At 36.2% G+C, this 20965-nt stretch overlaps 1 long non-coding RNA gene and 1 pseudogene across 1 annotated transcript; both read left to right on the top strand.

The window, feature by feature from the left end:
- Positions 1–12: 12 nt before the first annotated feature.
- LOC138330687 (glutathione S-transferase 3, mitochondrial-like) lies at positions 13–3649 on the top strand (annotated as a pseudogene).
- An 8515-nt stretch (positions 3650–12164) lies between these two features.
- On the top strand, positions 12165–14183 carry LOC138330682 (uncharacterized). Its single transcript, XR_011209590.1, has 2 exons — positions 12165–13102; positions 13939–14183. It is a non-coding gene; the product is annotated as an uncharacterized lncRNA (long non-coding RNA).
- Positions 14184–20965: the final 6782 nt, after the last annotated feature.

The following is a 20965-nucleotide window of genomic DNA, read 5'->3' as shown; positions in this document are numbered from 1 at the left end:
ACCGCCAACACTCACACCTACAAGAAAATGGAAGCGTTTACGCTATCTCCCGATTTTGGATATGTTGTCCTAGTTGTCTTTGCAACAGTTATTTTGCTGCAATGGATTGGGTATTCAAGTTGTCATGGCAAGGAAGAAATATGAAGTTTCTGTAAGTTTTGACTTTTGTGAAGCTGACAGTAACAATATTTAGGTCAGTTCAGACACAGGGGCCCGTTACTACTGTTTATATTATAATATATATTTTCAGTCACTGGGTACGTTATATCCATAACGTACCCAGTGACTGAAAATATATATAATATAATATAAACAGTAGTAACGGGCCCCTGTGGTTCAGACATTGACCTATAGCTACACTGTTGTAATTTTGTTTACTAATAGATTTTTTTAATCTTGCATGACTCTTTACACATACATGTGTATGTTTCTGATATCTATGGTAAATAATATACATGTATGTCTCATAAACACATGTGTTAATTTTTATGCTTAGGTGAGATCAAGGATTTATAAATCCTTGGTTTTATTGTTAGAAATTTTTTTCTCTTTTGTAGTATATTATTTTTTATCGACAAAATATAGAATCCAACTTTTTTTCTGCATCAATGCCATCCAGATACATGTATATAGTTATTTAGTAGTACATTGTAACAGTTGACTTCACATGTGGTATTCTATGTGATTGTGCAATAACTGTTTTTAAAATATTTTGAGAAATGTGTATATACAATTTAAATTTCTACACTTACATGTACATGTATATATGCACATGAACTGTACTATCATCAATTACAATCATGTACTTTTTCAATTTTGATGTCAAATATGAGTTTATATTTTATTTAAAAATACCTGCGAATTGCAAATATATAGTGTAGGAATCTCAACCCTTATTACAGGTAAAACTTAATTACTTACCTGTTAGTGGTAAGTTAAAATGCTTATGGCCACATTATACTGGGATTGATCGAGCTACAAATGAAGATTGTATGAACATGCAGTTATAGATATCATTGATCTGTATACTGTATAATATTAATGACAGTTTTATAAACACTACTTCAGCAATGTATATACACAGAGTTTTACAACATATCATCTATTATTGGTAATTTAAAACCCTAGTATTTTTTATCATCTCTGTGATATTTCTGTTTGATATTTTTCAGTACCCGAGGATGTACAGTGATAATGATGACCGCTTCAACTGTGTACAAAGAGCACACAGAATACGTAAGTTTATGACAAATTTATGTCAAAAAAATTTCGTGCTTGAATTGGCATTATTTAAAAAGACTATTTCTACTTATTTTTATGTAAGAACAGCTTTGAATAAAAATTAATGTTCTGATAGTGGTGTGTTGAATTATGTTGAATATAATAACAAAGTTAATTATTTCCCCTTGATCATGATTACACATAGAATCATAAAAATACACAATAGGATCAACACATAGATACACAGAATTAATTAATTTTGTTAAAAGAGTTAGAATATAAAACTATAATTAATATAAATAGGGAAGAGAAATCTATATTTTACAAGAACCCCTACATGGGGACAGTATGTTTATAATACCAACATCTATAACACGCATTCTATTAAGCTTATAAAATATATAGTTTCAATACTTGTTTGATTTTCTTCAGACTTGAAGTCTATCCTACATACCTTGTACTGCAAAATTTCGGAGGCCTTTATGCACCAGTAAGTATACATTTGTACATATGCATTTGTGATATTTTTTTTTAAAGATTCTACAATGAATTGTAAATATCTGGCAGAAAAAAATCCAGAATTAATTAACAACAAAATGTTTAGTAAACTTGAGTGTCTATCATTACAGAATATTTATTTTTTACTGTTATAGAAACTAGGAGCACTTTGTGGACTGATTTGGATAGCTGGACGAGTGGCCTATGCATACGGATATTATACTGGTGGTATGTGTTTCTAGATCTGTATACCACATACAATGTACATTTACCACAAGTTACGTCTGTGATACTGTCACTACATATGTATTACAAGTGTTTCCCAAATCAGTTTGTATTATTATAAAGCTCTTCAGAGGTCAAGGGGAGCAAATAATTGAAGTGTCTGACAATTCTTCAAGCCTATCACAATCATAACCTACATAGTTGTTCCTTATTTAAAGTTATATGTGCCGTATTTTCCATACTCATGAATCAAGATGAGCTTTTAATATGTTATTCATCACCAAAAACTACCAACTTTTTGAAAATTACGGTACTTTCAATGCTTAGGTTTTAATTCTACATGTACAAATAAGAGCTGGAAATGATTTTTGGCAGTACTGCCAAAAATCATTTATTTACATCAATAGTGAAGTGAAATGAGTACATACGGTCAGACCATGAATTCAAATTGTGGTCTACAATTTCATTACACATTTTTACAATGTTATTAGTAATTGTAAAGTGATTCTGCAGGTTTGTTTCCATGTAAGCATATTTAAGGCATAAAAACAACAATTTTACAGTACAAAATTTCTGTGTTATAACTAACGTTTATAAGTCATCTGAAGCCATTTGAATGATTTTTTACAGATTTATTCATCAAACCTTATGGTTTTTAATAGATTAACGATGAAAAAATAGGATGTCAAAATTTTCGCCAAGTTACAGCACATATAACTTTAAAGTTTAAGTTGTCATTTCATTTTGATCAGATTTCAATACTAAGGGTTATCTCCCTTCCATGAAGATAAACTTTACTGGTCTGATACAGTTGTTTGCTTGGGATTCTTGGAGCAATTTAAAATTATTTTGTATACTAGTCAAATAATTATTGAATTGAATTCAGATATCAGATCTGTTAAAAAATGATGCTTAATTTGTACCATGGAACAAGCTGGTGCTTAGCTGGTGCTTGGAATCATTATTAAATATAAAAAATAATTTGTAGCAGTTCATAGTAAAATAATATTATAAATGATATGAAATATTTCTACAGGTTTGTAATGACACATGCTTTTGTTTTTGTAGACCCAGAGAAGAGAAACCGTGGAGCGTTTGGATACCTGGGTCTGTTGACTCTTCTGATATGTACTGTGATGTTCGGTCTGTCACTCATCGGCTTCATCTAAACAGCCATGGAACCAATTTAATTCTTCTCAAAATTTTATTTCAAGGTTATTGAGATCAAAGATATTATATGACGATTTCTGAAAACTTAAATATGTACATGTAACCGAGAGATATTTGTAATCCATGGGAATGTTATACACTACAATCTATCTACCTTAGTCGTCAATACTCTGTTTTGTTATATCACAAGTTAATGAATGAATGAAGTACATGTATGTGTGAATTTTAATGTCTAGATCAACATGTGTTTGTTAAGATTCTGCACATTTACATCATAAATTTATATTTTTTTCGAGAATGTTTTCATGCAGATAAAACAGCTGATGCCATAGACAGAATTCCTTTGTTCTTGTTTTGTAAAGTGATTTCATATTTTAATAACAAAGATTGTTTTATAAACCGTTTCATTACTACACAATATTATGTACATCATTATATTTATAGAACGTTTTCAGGGGATCTGCTAGAATGATATTCTGTATTCTAACAGATTTTCATTTTGTAGAATAATAAAATATGATATTTAATTCCCATGTTTTTGGCTTAATGGTGCAATTTTTTCTATCCTTTGCTGCAAATTGACCACTAAAAGTAAAGTCTGTTGACACTGATAGTGATATTAATGTTACAGAGATTTTATGGTCGATACAAATTGCCTTTCGTCTGTGTTCATCCCTCTGCCGCCCATCTGTATCTTAGCAATCAGCAATTCTTGATATGTTAATTCTCAGAAATCATACGTATTGAAAATGTAGGTTCCCTTTGATCTCTAGTTGTATGTACTTTGGGTACATTAACCATTTAAATTGGAGTCCCTTATAGTAAAACCCTTTTCACCATCCGGCTTTAGATAATGTGTAGTGAACATGCACCTGGAAATCCACATATTTGACTTAATTAGCCCAAATTTCTCAATAATTTGTTTTCAATACAACATGAAAATGAAAATAACTTTAAATCCTGATAGATGCTTTACAAATGAATCTTTAATGTCATTTATGAAGTAGAGGACGTTAACTCTTCATGATCACCTGGCTTTATTGTATTCAACAATTCTTACACTATTCAATATTTTATGTCTTTATTATCATGTCGGATTTTGTTGTGCCCAGTCAAACAACAAAATATATAAATATGTTGTACTATAGATAGTTAATACATAAATGTATGTCGATGTAAGTAACAAATACAAAAAAAAAAAATGAATCATTTGAAAAACAAATTTTATTATCATTTTGGTGTCAACATTGATAACTTTTTATATAATTTAAAATTATACGGGATTACTTGACAAATACACTACAGTGAGCTACTCTACTACCAATTCAACGAAGTAAAACTTATAACATTTTAGGTTGTTTTTCGTTTTTTCGAATTGGTGATAAAGAAACACGATCTTTTCCCAGGACGTTCAAAACCAAACAACTGGTTCTCGAAAATAATTTCTAACTCAAAGCAAAGACATTTGATCTACTTTGCGCTGATGAGAATGGTATTTTATCTGAAAAAAAACATGGTTCTAAACTATGCCATATGTAATTTTTAGCTGAAAAGCATTTGCGGAATCATACATGTTACTGGCATTTGGCACTTTAAACTGTTTGTTGAATTCTTGACGGGGCTTTCATTTCCCCAATACAATGAAAAAGGGTGAGTATTCAGTGGAACCGTAAAGATGTGGTCTTTACTTGTCTTAAACATACTGAACTAATTTACACACTTCATGAATAGTGATATATAATGATGTTCTTGCATGACGTCTGGTCACTAAGACTGGTACATCAGGTACAATGGATCTGACCACAGGCGTTCTCTGAAGACATTTCTCTTTATAATATATTTGTAGTACTACTGCTGTGACACAGTAATTACATATACACAGAGAGCGAAATGTCTACATAGCCTGTGATCTGATTGGGGAATCTCAAGAACGGCGGAGGATGTCTCTGAAAAAGATAAAAAAAGATAATTTGCTGAAGTACTACATATATAACGAGGCTCATTTATGTTGAAACACTTCCACAAACAGTTACTGTAAACGTGAATAGATTCGCGGAAATTTGAAAAGTTTAAACATTTTGTGGTATTTTCGCGGTAAATACAACCAAATTTGGTAATAACTCAAAAGGGGACATTGCAGAACTTATACTTTACTTAACTTTCCTTTATGTCAGGGTTCTGTGTACCAAATTTTATCAAATATTGTCAAGTAGTTTAGGAGGAGTTTGCTGGACAAAGTTGTGTCTACAGACAGACAGACGGACAACCCGATTTCAGTATGACCCCCTCACCCCTTAACTTTGTTGAAGGGGGTATAAAAATCATATAAATGTAAAACATGACCACTGACACAATTCCAAATTTAAATTCATATGACTGATGTAAATATAATGCAAACATGCATGTATACACGTAATTCTATATGGATCCAATGTGGGGGTGCGGTGAGGCAGTGAATATCAACCGAACATATACTGCTAATCGCCCGATTATCATACGATGTCCAGGTGATAACCAGCCTATTCGCCAGACATCGTACGAATATCGCCATAACAATAAAGGACAAGTGTACCAGGCCTGGCCAATGTCGGGTGATGTGATTGCCGCTCGATTCCCGTCCGGGTACGGACGATGCTTTAACAATATGTGAAGGATATGTTGCTGGTTATGAAAATCTATGGGACACTGGATAAATTTTAATTCAAAACATTTCAAGCACATCCTCGATGCTGTCTGAGAACCCTGGCCATCAGCTGGTCATGTCTGGTGTCTGGTCCGGAGACCAGGCAAAATGGCTGAAACTCATGCCTAGATTACCTCAAAAAAATAATCGGAAAGGGTTGTGACCAAATCATAAGTACAGATCTATACGGACTCCAATTATGAATACCGCATTCCTTGTTATCATCGTTGCATAGTTCTACAAGAAAATAGTCATCTTCTGCACTGACCAGAAACTTATATTATTCTCGTACAAAATTTAAGGACATTTCTCTCTCTCTCTACTAAAATTACATATATATACATGTAAAGAGAAAAAAAAATATGTACATGTATAGAGCTAAACACCTGTGAAATGAAATCTGCATCCTTGTCCTTTTAAAATTCTGAAGGAATATTTTGTCTTTAAAACAACGTAGCGTTGTTTGCATTTTAAGTTTCCGTACTCGTGGTATTTTTGCTACATGTATGTCAATGTATATAGGTATAATTTCAAATAATTTCAATGACTTTTTACGGCTTTGTTTTTTTATATTTCATTCTATATATGTTACGACATATTGTAAAATATTATTAACTTGTAAAAGAGCAAAGCCTGTGAAATTTCCAGAATATCCGTGGAGAAACAATATTCCTATATAAGATCAAAAACTGTTAAACTGTATCAAATCTATTTATAAATATTTTTGTCTGACCCATGACATGTGGCATATTGGAAGTTTAGTCGAATAACTGCATTAGCTTCTGATTGAGATAAATCAGGATTTGTTTCACTCTTACCTTTGATTGATTTCCATGAATATATTAATTGTCATCTCTACTAACGAAGAGAAAAACAATCTCAATATTTTTTCTAATGTGCTGTTTATAGCTATCTTTATTAATTTAATTATATTTCTGTTAGAAAGTACCTACATGTATATAATGACCAACCGATACTCACCAGTCTACTCTTCATATTATGTATTGATACTGTACAGGTAGTTTAATTTATACATAAAATGAACTGTAGTTTATTAAAAGTTTCCGCAAATACATGTGATGACGTTGGCTAAAAATGTGCGTTACTTTATAACGTCATTATTTCTGACATCATAATTGACGCATCTGGGCCCATTTTGTCAGTCATCGTCACATATTAGCACTTAGTTGTTAAAATTTGTGAGGAAAAAAATTACATCCTCATGGATATTAATTAGTGTGGAAATTTGCTTACAAATTGTCAATCCCTATACAAGTAACAATAGAATACAGGTCATCTGACTTCATAATTCCTTTATTGTTTCTCAGGAATTATGTTTGTGGAAATTACCTAGACCAAATCATAGAGAATTTTAAAGATGCTCCACCGCTTACAAATGGTAATTTTTTCACTATCAAAAACAGGAACAGACGATTTAGTATTTTTCTTCAGCTACAAAAGTTACTTACTTAATACCATTACCAACACTAAAAAGTTTGAGCTTCTAATTTTACTTCAAGTTAAAAATATTAAAAAATAATTAATTGCATCCCGAAAAAATTCTGAGTCACTATATCCTATATGGAATGAAGTACTGATTGCACATGCACCAAAGTCGAAATAAATTATTTTATATTATTTTTTGTGTTAATTTAAGACATATATACACGATTAACAAGAGGCCCATGGGCCTTAACGGTCATCTGACTATTAGTACAATACAACATAGTTGTTTAAAGATTTTAGCCTATTTGACCTCTGTGACCTTGATTGAAGGTCAAGGTAATTCATTTGAACAAACTTGGTAGCCCTTCATCCCAGCATGCTACCAGCATGCCACATGCTCAATATCAGTACCCTGGGCCTTCTGGTTCGTGAGAAGAAGTCATTTAAAAGATTTTAGCCTATTTGACCCCTGTGACCTTGAATGAAGGTCAAGGTCATTTATTTGAACAAACTTGGTAGCCCTTCATCCTAGCATGCTACATGCCCAATATCAGTACCCTGGGCCTTCTGGTTCTTAAGAAGAAGTCATTTAAAGATTTTAGCCTATTTGACCCCTGTGACCTTGAATGAAGATCAAGGTCATTCATTTGAACAAACTTGGTAGCCCTTTATCCCAGCATGCCACAGGCCTAATATCAGGTCTCTAGGCCGCTTAGTTATTCACAAGAATTTGTTTAAATGATTTTAGCCTATTTGACCCCTGTGACCTTGAATGAAGGTCAAGGTCATTTATTTGAACAAACTTGGTAGCCCTTCATCCCAGCATCCTACAGGCCAAATATCAGTACCCTGGGCATTCTGGTTCTTGAGAAGAAGTCATTTAAATATTTTAGCCTTTTTGACCCCCGTGACCTTGAATGAAGGTTAAGGTCATTCATTTGAACAAACTTGGTAGCCCTCATCCAAGCATGTCACAGGCCCAATATCAGTACCCTGGGCCTTCTGGTTTTTGAGAAGAAGTTGTTTAAAGATTTTAGCCTATTTGACCCTCGTGACCTTGAATGAAGGTCAAGGTCATTTATTTGAACAAACTTGGTAGCCCTTCATCCCAGCATTCTACAGGCCAAATATCAGTACCCTGGGCCTTCTGGTTCTTGAGAAGAAGTTGTTTAAAGATTTTAGCCCTTTTGACCCTCGTGACCTTGAATGAAGGTCAAGGTCATTTATTTGCACAAACTTGGTAGCCCTTCATCCCAGCATGCCACAGGCCTAATATCAGGTCTCTAGGCCTCTTAGTTATTCACAAGAAGTTGTTTAAAGGATTTTAGCCTATTTGACCCCTGTGACCTTGAATGAAGGTCAAGGTCATTTATTTGAACAAACTTGGTAGCCCTTCATCCCAGCATCCTACAGGGCAAATATCAGTACCCTGGGCCTTCTGGTTCTTGAGAAGAAGTTGTTTAAAGATTTTAGCCTTTTTGACCCCTGTGACCTTGAATGAAGGTCAAGGTCATTCATTTGAACAAACTTGGTAGCCCTCCATCCCATCAACCTACAGGCCAAATATGAGTACCCTGGGCCTTCCGGTTATTGAGAAGAAGTCGTTTGAATAAAAAGTTTACGCACGGCGCACGGCGCACGGCGCACGACGACGGACGGTGCATGATGACAATAGGTCATCCTGACCCTTCGGGTCAGATGACCTAAAAACCAGTTATTGTTCAAATGATGAACATCATTTATCCTCTGTCGGCAGTGGAGCATCTTTAATGTCCCAAAAAAATAAGCGTGCAGCTTATACTAATACTGTATGGAATTGCAGGTCACCAACCTAGTCTGCTAAACCTAAAAAAATGTCTAAGAATATACTGTATTCGCTGTAATGAGCGCCCCTCCCGTTTTTTGGAGAAGAGTTGAAGTTGCATAAACACCCCCATCCCATGGATTTAATAATGTTTTATAACATGTGTTGCCTCTGACATCAGCATTGTCTCCCATATAACATGAACTTGTGAGTCTTTTACATGAGAATCAGGACATAATAATTTGTCTCAAAGGCTAAAAGGCATATACATGTTAACTGTAACAGATAATATGTTATATTTACATTCTAAGTGTTTCGTCACTATATGAATCAACCAACTGACGAAAACAAACATTGCCTATAGCCATATGAAAACACTATGAATACAACGATTCTCGTGCATCGATCAGCTGATTTCAAACATCACGCCAGTTTCATATCAATAAAAAAAAAGGTCCCTCACAATATTTTAATGTATAATCTTTAATATGTTGTTTTTGATATAGAATCAACTAAGGTTACTGTAGTAAGTCAATCAAATCTTATTTTAACTATATTTCTTGTTTATAGTTTGTCAGTTGCAAAAATGGTCAACCTGAAGGCGGAAGCTTGAAAACGAGACGCTCTACGGGATAAGTAGATTCTGCTTCTGCTATACATACTAAGCCGCTATGAAAATTAGAAAAATACCTTCAATCCCTATATGAATACAGAAAGAGTTGAAATATGGTTGACATTTTTCATCCACAATCTACATTTTGGTTCACTAATAAGCATCCCACTTCTTACAATTCTTAAGTGCCCTGGGTGCTAATTTCTGCAAATATGGTAGGCGTTTTTGGCGTACTAGGCAATAATATATTGCATGTACAACCCTGACCCGATAATGAGTACTGGCCGTTTTTTTCAAAAACAGAATAATTAAGATCATAATCTCCTAATGACATAAATATCAATCAAGATGGTAACAGCTTTAACTTCTATTGATGACTCTTTGTCTGGACAATCTTATATATACCGTATTTGACCCAATACGTGCCCATGTCCCTAAAAGCACCCTTCCCCCTTTTTTAGGCCTCTATTTCAATTGCCCAGGCATAAATAAAGACCAAAACTACACAAAACTGTATAGATTTGCAATTAAAATTCGTCTTATTGGCACCTTTTCATTTTTTTCCATTTTTTTTTAATGCCCTGGGCGCTTATTGGGTCGAATACGGTAGGTGACCCCGGAAAAAATTGCATGGTCGTTATGTTATTCCGTCCTGCGAACACTTACTAGAAACAGCTGTGTGGTCAGATATAGGAGCAAGGGTCACATGACATGTTCACGGATTATCCGAATAAATGACCGCTCATCCAGCACATAATGGACACATCAATGTTATGCCCTTCTAATCCTTAGTTATTGGCTTGTCGTTTTAATTATGATGCACGTCAATGATGTCCTTGTCGTTTATAGATAATCAATGTCGCCTTCTGACACGACTTCACTTCAGTATAAATGGACGTACATAAATAGATCAAACGCCACATACACAAAATCCCCACACCTAAACACCATTATTCCTCCCGGTGGCGTACCATCTGGCCCTTTCACAGAAAGATAGTCTTTGTTCACCAAATCAAGTAAATGAAGATCAGTTATAGTTCTCAAGGACTAAGTTATAGGTACTGCTTTATAATACTTTTTTATACTAAGGTTAAACTTCTTATATATTTTATTTACCGTGTTGAACCAAATAACCCCTAACCAACCTATACCTTACTTGTTGTAATTAGCACCCAGGGTGCTTAATTAAATATTATACAAAAGGGGGAGAGGTTGGTGCCTTTTATTAGTGAACCAAAATATAAGTTGGCAGAAAAAAGCCTAACATATTTTAACTATTTTTGTACTCATGGCACTTTAATCTGTTACAGTAAACATGATGCATATTCTTTTCACCATTGCGACACATTATATGTATAATCATTATGTCGTGATTCACACTTAAAAGAAAAAAAAGGGCCACGGTGGCCGAGTGGTTAAGATGTCTCGACATATTACCACAAGCACTCCACCTCTGGGTCGCGAGTTTGAATCCCATGTGGGCAATTGCCAGGTAGTGACCACTAGTCGGTGGTTTTTCTCTGGGTACTCCGGCTTTCCTCAACCAACAAACCTGGCACGTCGTTACATGACCCTGGCCGTTAAAAGGAAATTAAGCTAATAAACCTCATATGTAGAAAATTTGCAAATTCATGTAATATGGGATACAATTCTGATATGAGAGGCATCACATGTTGTAAAACGTTATTAAATCCATGAGATTGGGGTTTTCATACATTTTCAAATCCTTTTCCAGAAAAAGAGAAGGGTGCTTATAGCAGGATGGGTGCTAATTACGGTGAATATGGTATGCATTATTGGAAAAATGGTCTTGATTGATGTAGTTGTCAAATTATGTTGGATTAGCAATTTGGGACCTCAAGGAATCTATAAAGGTCTTAGAACAGGTTGTCTTTATAAAGAGGTGACTGATAAGGCAGGTTTTTTTTTTATGTCCTCATCGACAAGATTTCTAGCATCAGTATACCCACAGGGATTTGACTGTATCCTATGACCCAAAATTAAACAAACAAACAAATAAACTGGCCTAATTAGCTATATAATAACCTTATAATATTACTGGTAATTTAAGCTACAATGTAGATGTATGAGGGTCAGACCGATATTATAAGTATTTTATAAGGTGTTCAAATGTCAGGCTAATTGCAATTTTTCTTTTTTTCAATTCTGAGTCGTATGAACTGGCAAGTCCATGTGAACCTTCCATATGGAAAAAAACATTGTTAAACCTGAGGCTTTTTATCTGTGATATCATCTTCAACATCATCCTTTTGATGTTTAATAACCGACCCTGTAGCAAAATGCTTTCTATCACACAATTAACATCATCACAATATCAGCCAGTGATTATAAGCTGTTTCTCACCTTAATATTGATACCAACATAACATATCCCAAGATTTAATCTCCGCAAGCCCTGTCGGACATATTGACCAGTAATGCGTGCTGAAAACACCATTCACAATACCGAACTCTGATCTTAATTAACACCCATTGGCAAAAACAATCTCGAATCTCCCAAATATCGGTTTGTATGACTCCATACACTGATAGAAGTGTATTTATTGACTTGGTTATGGAATATATCAATAATCGCATGCTGGGGATTGTGATAGACGTCATTACTGACATTTAGTTCACGGTATGTTGTTATATTGATGAAACTAAATCAGGTATATGTAGGTGTAGGTTGGATCAAATTTGTTTGAATTTAGACAGACCTCCGAACAGGATTAAAGATAGCATCGATTTGTTTTTAATCTTATAATTCACCCCTAAAGACACATTTGAACTCTTCTGATTCTATAGCTAGAACAGTTCATTATGAAATTTCAGGGATGACTGGATAATAGAGAGATAACCTTTACCATTTTTTTTTTTACTTTTTTTTTTATTTATGGATAACTCCTTACAGAAAATGGGCTTATATGTGACAGAATCACTCACTAGACCTGCTAGTAATTAGTTTAAAGCGAATAGTCGGGCAAGTGACTGTAAAATCGGTAAAAATGGTATTAATATATCCGGTATAATTTCTTATGAATTAGAAAAATAAAACTTTCCGTCAAAATCGCTGTACATGCGAAGAAAATAATAATATCTATGGGAATCCTAAAAGTCCTCCCGACCGGCTATGAGTGCAGGTCAATCTTAACGCATGCGCAACATCCACCACTCTCCGTAGTAAACAAAACATGGCTACCGTAGTTTTGAACCAAAAGGTTTCCGCCAAAACAACCAACTGACTCACCTAAAATGCGAAAGGAAAGGCAATGGAGCAGCGACAATCCCAACAACTGACTCGGTAAACATTACGACGCATGGAGAGTGTTAATACAACTTGTTATAGCGAAGAGAACAGTTCAAAACGAGCACGCGGCTCCGGACCGCTACTGTACGTACCTAGGCCTACTACCCGGTACTCCCTGCTCAGCTGATAGTGAGCGAGTCTTCGTATTTTGATCATTATGTAAATAGTCCCTAGCAGTATTTTTTCATAAATGAGTGGTCACATACGGTCACATGTTTCATACCTGTTCCCCAATCGCGTAAAACGTAACACTGGGGTAAATAGCGGTTCTTTCGTGGGGCCTCTTTAGGGGTAATGAATGCCCTGTATGTTTATAAAATGTACCGTTGTAATGCATGTACAGTTAGAATGTAACCGCTAGTGCATTATCAAGCTAAGATTTGTTTCAATTAATCTATAATATTATGCTACCGGTCAATTCATACAGTTCTGATGTATATATTTATAGATTTTTAATTTGTAAATTTTTGTTCTGTACATGTTCTGGTAGTGTTATACACATACATTGTATATAGGATTTACATTGTAGGTTAATTGGTAAAATTGTATTGTATATGTTCTGATATACACATATACATATGTACATGTAGGTTTTAGCTTGTTCTTTAGATATATTTGGAGGACACATACAGTATTATTTCTGGTCATAATATAATAATAAATAGTGTTTGTATATTTATTACAACTGTACCTGGTTCATGTGTATGTACTGCAGCCATGTATCATTTATAATTATTCTGAGTTTTTGTTGGACTATAGATAATGAATTTTGTATCTTTTTTGAAACAATATTTGATTCTATCAAATGCATCAGTGACACATTCACAACTTATAAAATGTTTTCTCTAAAATAAAAAAAACACCTGTAGAATGAACCTACATTTATTCATTTATATATATTTGAAATTGATCATTTCAATTTTTGTCATATTCAACAGATATAAAAAATTGTTGGTTCTTTTTTTTCAGGCACCATGCATGCATAGTGACATGAATACAGAAAGTTCATCCCTTGGACCTGTATACAAGTGTATGTATACATATACATACAATTAGCATCATATGAAGACTGAAGAATGTTGATATGAGTGCTCTTGAAAGTAAACTTTTCCAATATGGACCTAGAAGATCATGAACAGAACATTTAAACAGTATTAATTTATTAAATGTTCCTTTCAACTGTAATCATTAAATAAAATTATGATGCAATACTTTTTCATTGTTTAACTTTGTAGAAATATTTGTTTATATTAGTCCTCTAGATCCAGTGATTATAATTCTTGCATCCATATGCCGGCCCATTTGTTTGTCAGGGCTTGTGAGATAGCTTTTCAATTACTTTTAAAATATAAGGATTTTTTTTACATATAGCAATATAGATACCATCGTCTTAGCATTTCTAAATTCTACTTTACAAGAGAGTAGACTCAACATATAAATAAAACCATAAAACTAGCAAGTTATCTGAAATGTTAAAAATCTTTTTGTCTGAACCAAATTTCACATTTATTGTCTATGTGTAACTTGTACATAGACCATTTATGTATTAATACTGTAGTAACAGTGATTACAAACACATAGACTAAAATGTAGTATGTAGTACTATGTACATCTGTCTTTGATTTGAGTTCTAAACAAAAAAGTGGTACCTATTGGGAAGTTGTTACTTGGGCGGAGGGTGAAATACAGAAGAAATAGCTACACATGGAAAAAAGAAAGATATACAGTACCATATGGATTCAAAGTTGCTCCAAAATCAATGAGACTAAATAACCAAAAAAAAGCCATGTAAACCCCAAATATGCAATGACCAGATCAATGATAAAGCACCCTTCCACTTCCAGTTATCTGTAGCTATTTCTTCTATATTTTCAACCCCCCACTCAAGTTACAACTTCCCAACCTCATGATTCTTCTGTCTTTTAGGCCCCCTCCCCCACCCCCAACCCCCAACACACACATACCTGATTGATTGTCATGTTATTTCAGGTTCCTATTCAGGTATTATTCCTAAAAACCAAAAAGGTATACACACTGTGTACTCTCAAAGGAGGGGGAACCACTCCATTCAAAAATGGAATTTACAATTTCATCTTAATTTTGAAATTTTCAATTTAATTATTAATTACTGGACTATTAAAACAGTATAGAACCCCTCGGCTACAGACAAAGTACTGTGGTACACATTTCTCTTAATTAATTACTTTTCTTCAACTCAGTCATCTTTTTCTCCAGAGCACAAAAAAGAACAGGAAACAACAGAAAGGAAAGTAACATACATGTAGGCCTATATGTTTTCTGGAAATATATATGATGTGTTAATTCTCACAGCATAGGCCTACATGAATGTGAAGAATTAAATATTATCAATGTTTGAGAGAATTTCCCAGTTGTAATTCTATAGCAGCTACATGGAATGTACGTTTACATATATACATTGTACGATACATATACATCATAAAAGTTTCTTTCCTTCCAGCTGGACATTCATGTCATCTCTCTCCAGAACTCAAATATTGTTTACAAAAAAAAAAAAAAAAAAAAAAAAACAGAGACATAGATAATTTAATTAAATCTCTGCAAAAAACTACATGAATAATTGAACACATATATTGTACTTGTAAAATATCTATGTATGAGCTAATCTATTTTCACATCTTTGACAGCTACATGCATGGACGTTCTATGGAACGTTTTCGTGTGGTTTTAAATGGGAAATTATGTTACGATTATTTGTACTTAACCTTCATGATTCGGTTGATGTAAAATACGACGAATGCGATGCTGCAAATAATTGCCCCTTGCCGGGGCCCCATCTCTGCATCGGCCGAATATTTGTGTCGATTTCCATGTACAAGATGCTTTTATCGAAAAATTATTACAGAGCATTGTCATTAATGTAAGAATACTTCATTTGCATCAAATGTATCATCTCAAAACAACAATTTGCATACCGCATTAGTGGTTTATCACACGAAATGAAACCGACACGACTGAGAAACACATGTCCATGTTGACATTTCCACGCAGCCTCGTTTTCAAAGAGTTTGGCGAATTTATATTTAGAACTGTGCTAAATTTACACGGGGCTTCCCCAAAATTTCAATGGTCAAAACTGGACACCGTAAGCAGAACTTGACCATCATTATGGTATACAATGACTTTTGGAAGGCCAAAGAACGCATTTAGACTGGTTTCCTTTGCCCGACTATTCACTTTAATATACTATTGACTATATATATAACTCCTGTGACCTCTAATGAAGGTCATGCAAGGTCATTTATTTGAACAAACTTTGCAACTCTAGCTGTTTATTTATCCATGCACGTAACGTTGTAGGCCCAATTTTTAGTTACTCTTTAGTGCTATACATTGCATTAAGAAGACTTATTATCAGATGCTAGATCAGCAAACGTATAAATTTATGTGAATGTTTACAATTTTATTACCATTTTTTAGGTGTATACAGGATGCACAGCTCAGTAAGGTATCATATATGCTATGTCTAAGAAGTAAATACGTAAACTGCTTAGTTTGATTAGTTCAATGTTTTATCAAAAGTCATTGCAGGGTCATTTAAGGATATGTAAGGTTTAGGAGGTGGAGAAAAACCAGAGTATCCAGAGTAAAAAAATATGCACCAGCAGTCAGTACCTGGCAATTTCCCAACACATGGGAGTCAAACATGCAATCCAGAAATGGACGGCCTGTGGTAATGTGTCGATACATCTTAAGCTGTGTACAACATGAATACATATATATATATATAGTGCACATTTAGCTTAAGCAAACGTTCTGAAGTGCTGTCTTTATACAACAAAAGTCCCTTGTAAAATTCTTTTATTTACATAATGTATTCACCAGTATTTTATAGACATTGATATCAATTCTGATGCACGACTTCTCCGGAAAGGTAAACATTCTCCAGTAATTATTTTATCAAACTTAAATCATATCATTAATGTACTTATAATATATAAATGTATTAATTGCTTTGGTATCCATAATTTACACTTATAAGTACATTTTCTATATTAAATATGCTTTTCACGAATTCAAATCAATTTGTATGTTATCAACAAAAACATCTATCATATGAAATTAAATAATGGTTTCAAGCTAGAAAATAAATATTTACAAGCAATTAAAACGTCATAATTCACCACAAATGGCCATAATTTTCATACTGAACTGATATTGATCAATAACGACTTCGTTATGTATGGCAAGCACAAGAGTTTTGTGTAAAGACAGCAATTAGCTATCATGTGGTGGAAAACACATTTGTCACAGACTTGAAAACACAAGTCTTGACATGTAATAAGCCTGGATCTTCATCGTGATAATTTGTCTGCGTTCTGTTCCAGAAGCTGTCATAGGAATATATTTTTGCAGCTACAATTTCAGTTCATCTCTGAGTGACTATATCTATCGAGATTACCCCTCCCATGTATCCTGTTAAACTGAGTGTCTGAGTGACTAGATCTCCCCTCCCATGAAACTGAGTGTTTGAGTGACTAGATCTCCCCTCCCATGTAAATGAGTGTCTGAGTGACTAGATCTCCCCTCCCATGTATCCTGTTAAACTGAGTGTCTGAGTGACTAGATCTCCCCTCCCATGTAACTGAGTGTCTGAGTGACTAGATCTCCCCCCATCCCATGTAACTGAGTGTCTGAGTGACTGTATCTCCCCTCCCATGTAACTGAGTGTCTGAGTGACTAGATCTCCCCTCCCATGTAACTGAGTGTCTGAGTGACTAGATCTCCCCTCCCATGTAACTGAGTGTCTGAGTGACTAGATCTCCCCTCCCATGTAACTGAGTGTCTGAGTGACTAGATCTCCCCTCCCATGTAACTGAGTGTCTGAGTGACTAGATCTCCCCTCCCATGTAACTGAGTGTCTGAGTGACTAGATCTCCCCTCCCATGTAACTGAGTGTCTGAGTGACTAGATCTCCCCTCCCATGTAACTGAGTGTCTGAGTGACTAGATCTCCCCTCCCATGTAACTGAGTGTCTGAGTGACTAGATCTCCCCTCCCATGTAACTGAGTGTCTGAGTGACTAGATCTCCCCTCCCATGTAACTGAGTGTCTGAGTGACTAGATCTCCCCTCCCATGTAACTGAGTGTCTGAGTGACTAGATCTCCACTCCCATGTAACTGAGTGTCTGAGTGACTAGATCTCCCTCCCATGTAACTGAGTGTTTGAGTGACTAGATCTCCTCGCATGTGACTGAGTGTCTGAGTAACTAGATCTCCCCTCCCATGTATCCTGTTAAACTGAGTGACCAGATCTCCCCTCCCATGTATCCTGTTAAACTGAGTGACTAGATCTCCCCTCCCATGTAACTGAGTGTCTGAGTGACTAGATCTCCCCTCCCATGTAACTGAGTGTCTGAGTGACTAGATCTCCCCTCCCATGTAACTGAGTGTCTAACTTACTAGATCTCCCCCTCCCATGTAAACTGAGTGTCTGAGTGACTAGATCTCCCCTCCCATGTAACTGAGTGTCTGAGTGACTAGATCTCCCCTCCCATGTAACTGAGTGTCTGAGTGACTAGATCTCCCTCCCATGTAACTGAGTGTCTGAGTGACTAGATCTCCCCTCCCATGTAACTGAGTGTCTGAGTGACTAGATCTCCCCTCCCATGTAACTGAGTGTCTGAGTGACTAGATCTCCCTCCCATGTAACTGAGTGTCTGAGTGACTAGATCTCCCCTCCCATGTAACTGAGTGTCTGAGTGACTAAATCTCCCCTCCCATGTATCCTGTTAAACAGAGTGACTGAGTGACTAGATCTTTGCTCCCATGTAACTGAGTGCCTGAGTGACTAGATCTCCCCTCCCATGTAACTGAGTGTCTGACTGACTAGATCTCCCTTCCCATGTATCCTGTTAAACTGAGTGTCTGAGTGACTAGATTTCCCCTCCCATGTATCCTGTTAACTGAATGTCTGAGTGACTTTACCTCCACCTTCCATGTAACTGAGTGTCTGAGTGACTAGATCTCCCCTCCCATGTATCCTGTTAAACCGAGTGTCTGGGTGACTGTATCTCCCCTCCCATGTATCCTGTTAAACTGAGTGACTGAGTGACAAGATCTCCTCGCATGTGACTGAGTGTTTGAGTGACTAGATCTCCCCTCCCATGTAAATGAGTGTCTGAGTGACTAGATCTCCCCTCCCATGTATCCTGTTAAACTGAGTGACTAGATCTCCCTCCAATGTAACTGAGTGAATAGATCTCCCCTCCAATGTAACTGAGTGTCTGCGTGACTAGATCTCCCCTCCAATTTAACTGAGTGTCTGAGTGACTAGATCTCCCCTCCCATATAACTGAGTGTCTGAGTGACTAGATCTCCCCTCCCATGTAACGGAGCGTCTGAGTGACTAGATCTCCCCTCACATGTAACTGAGTGTCTGAGTGACTAGATCTCCCTCTCATGTAAATGAGTGTCTGAGTGACTAGATCTCCCTCTCATGTAACTGAGTGTCTGAGTGACTAGATCTCGCCTCCCATGTATCCTGTTAAACTGAGTGTCTGAGTGACTAGATCTCCCCTCCTATGTAACTGAGTGTCTGAGTGACTAGATCTCCCCTCCCATGTAACTGAGTGTCTGAGTGACTAGATCTCCCCTCCCATGTAACTGAGTGTCTGAGTGACTAGATCTCCCTCCCATGTAACTGAGTGTCTGAGTGACTAGATCTCCCCTCCCATGTAAATGAGCATCTGAGTGACTAGATCTCCCCTCCCATATAACTGGTGTCTGAGTGACTAGATCACCCCTCCAATGTAAATGAGCGTCTGAGTGACTAGATCTCCCTCTCATGTAACTGAGTGTCTGAGTGACTAGATCTCCCTCTCATGTAACTGAGTGTCTGAGTGACTAGATCTCCCTCTCATGTAACTGAGTGTCTGAGTGTCTGAGTGATTAGATCTCCCTCTCATGTAACTGAATGACTGAGTGACTAGATCTCCCTCTCATGTAACTGAGTGCCTGGGTGACTAGATCTCCCCTCCCATGTAACTGAGTGTCTGAGTGACTAGATCCCCCCTCCCATATAACTGAGCGTCTGAGTGACTTTATCTCCCCTCCAATGTAACTGAGTGTCTGAGTGACGAGATCTCCACTCCCATGTAACTGAGTGTCTGACTTACTAGATCTCCCTCCCATGTAACTGAGTGTCTGAGTGACTAGATCTCCCCTCCCATGTAACTGAGTGTCTGAGTGACTAGATCTCCACTCCCAAGTAACTGAGTGTCTGAGTGAATAGATCTCCCCTCCCATGTAACTGAGTGACTAGATCTCCCCTCCCATGTAACTGAGTGTCTGAGTGACTAGATCTCCCCTCCTATGTAACTGAGTGTCTGAGTGACTAGATCTCCCCTCCCATATAACTGAGTGTCTGAGTGACTAGATCTCCCTCTCATGTAACTGCATGAGTGTCTGAGTGAATAAATCTCCCCTCCTATGTGACTGAGTGACAATATCTCCCCTCCCATGAATCCTGTTAAAGTGAGTGTCTGAGTGACTAGATCTCCCCTCCCATATAACTGAGTGTCTGAGTGACTAGATCTCCCTCTCATGTAACTGCATGAGTGTCTGAGTGAATAGATCTCCCCTCCTATGTGACTGAGTGTCTAAGTGACAATATCTCCCCTCCCATGTATCCTGTTAAACTGAGTGTCTGAGTGACTAGATCTCCCCTCCCATATAACTGAGTGTCTGAGTGACTAGATCTCCCTCTCATGTAACTGAGTGTCTGAGTGACAATATCTCCCCTCCCATGTATCCTGTTAAACTGAGTGTCTGAGTGACTAGATCTCCCCTCCTATGTGACTGAGTGTCTGAGTGACAATATCTCCCCTCCCATGTATCCTGTTAAACTGAGTGTCTGAGTGACTAGATCTCCCCTCCCATGTATCCTGTTAAACTGAGTGTCTGAGTGACTAGATCTCCCCTCCTATGTGACTGAGTGTCTGAGTGACAATATCTCC

Source organism: Argopecten irradians, chromosome 1 (assembly GCF_041381155.1).
Source record: "Argopecten irradians isolate NY chromosome 1, Ai_NY, whole genome shotgun sequence".
Classification (NCBI taxonomy): Eukaryota; Metazoa; Mollusca; class Bivalvia; order Pectinida; family Pectinidae; genus Argopecten; species Argopecten irradians.
Note: the sequence above shows the minus strand (reverse complement) of the source record. Positions and strands in the feature narration are given on the sequence as shown.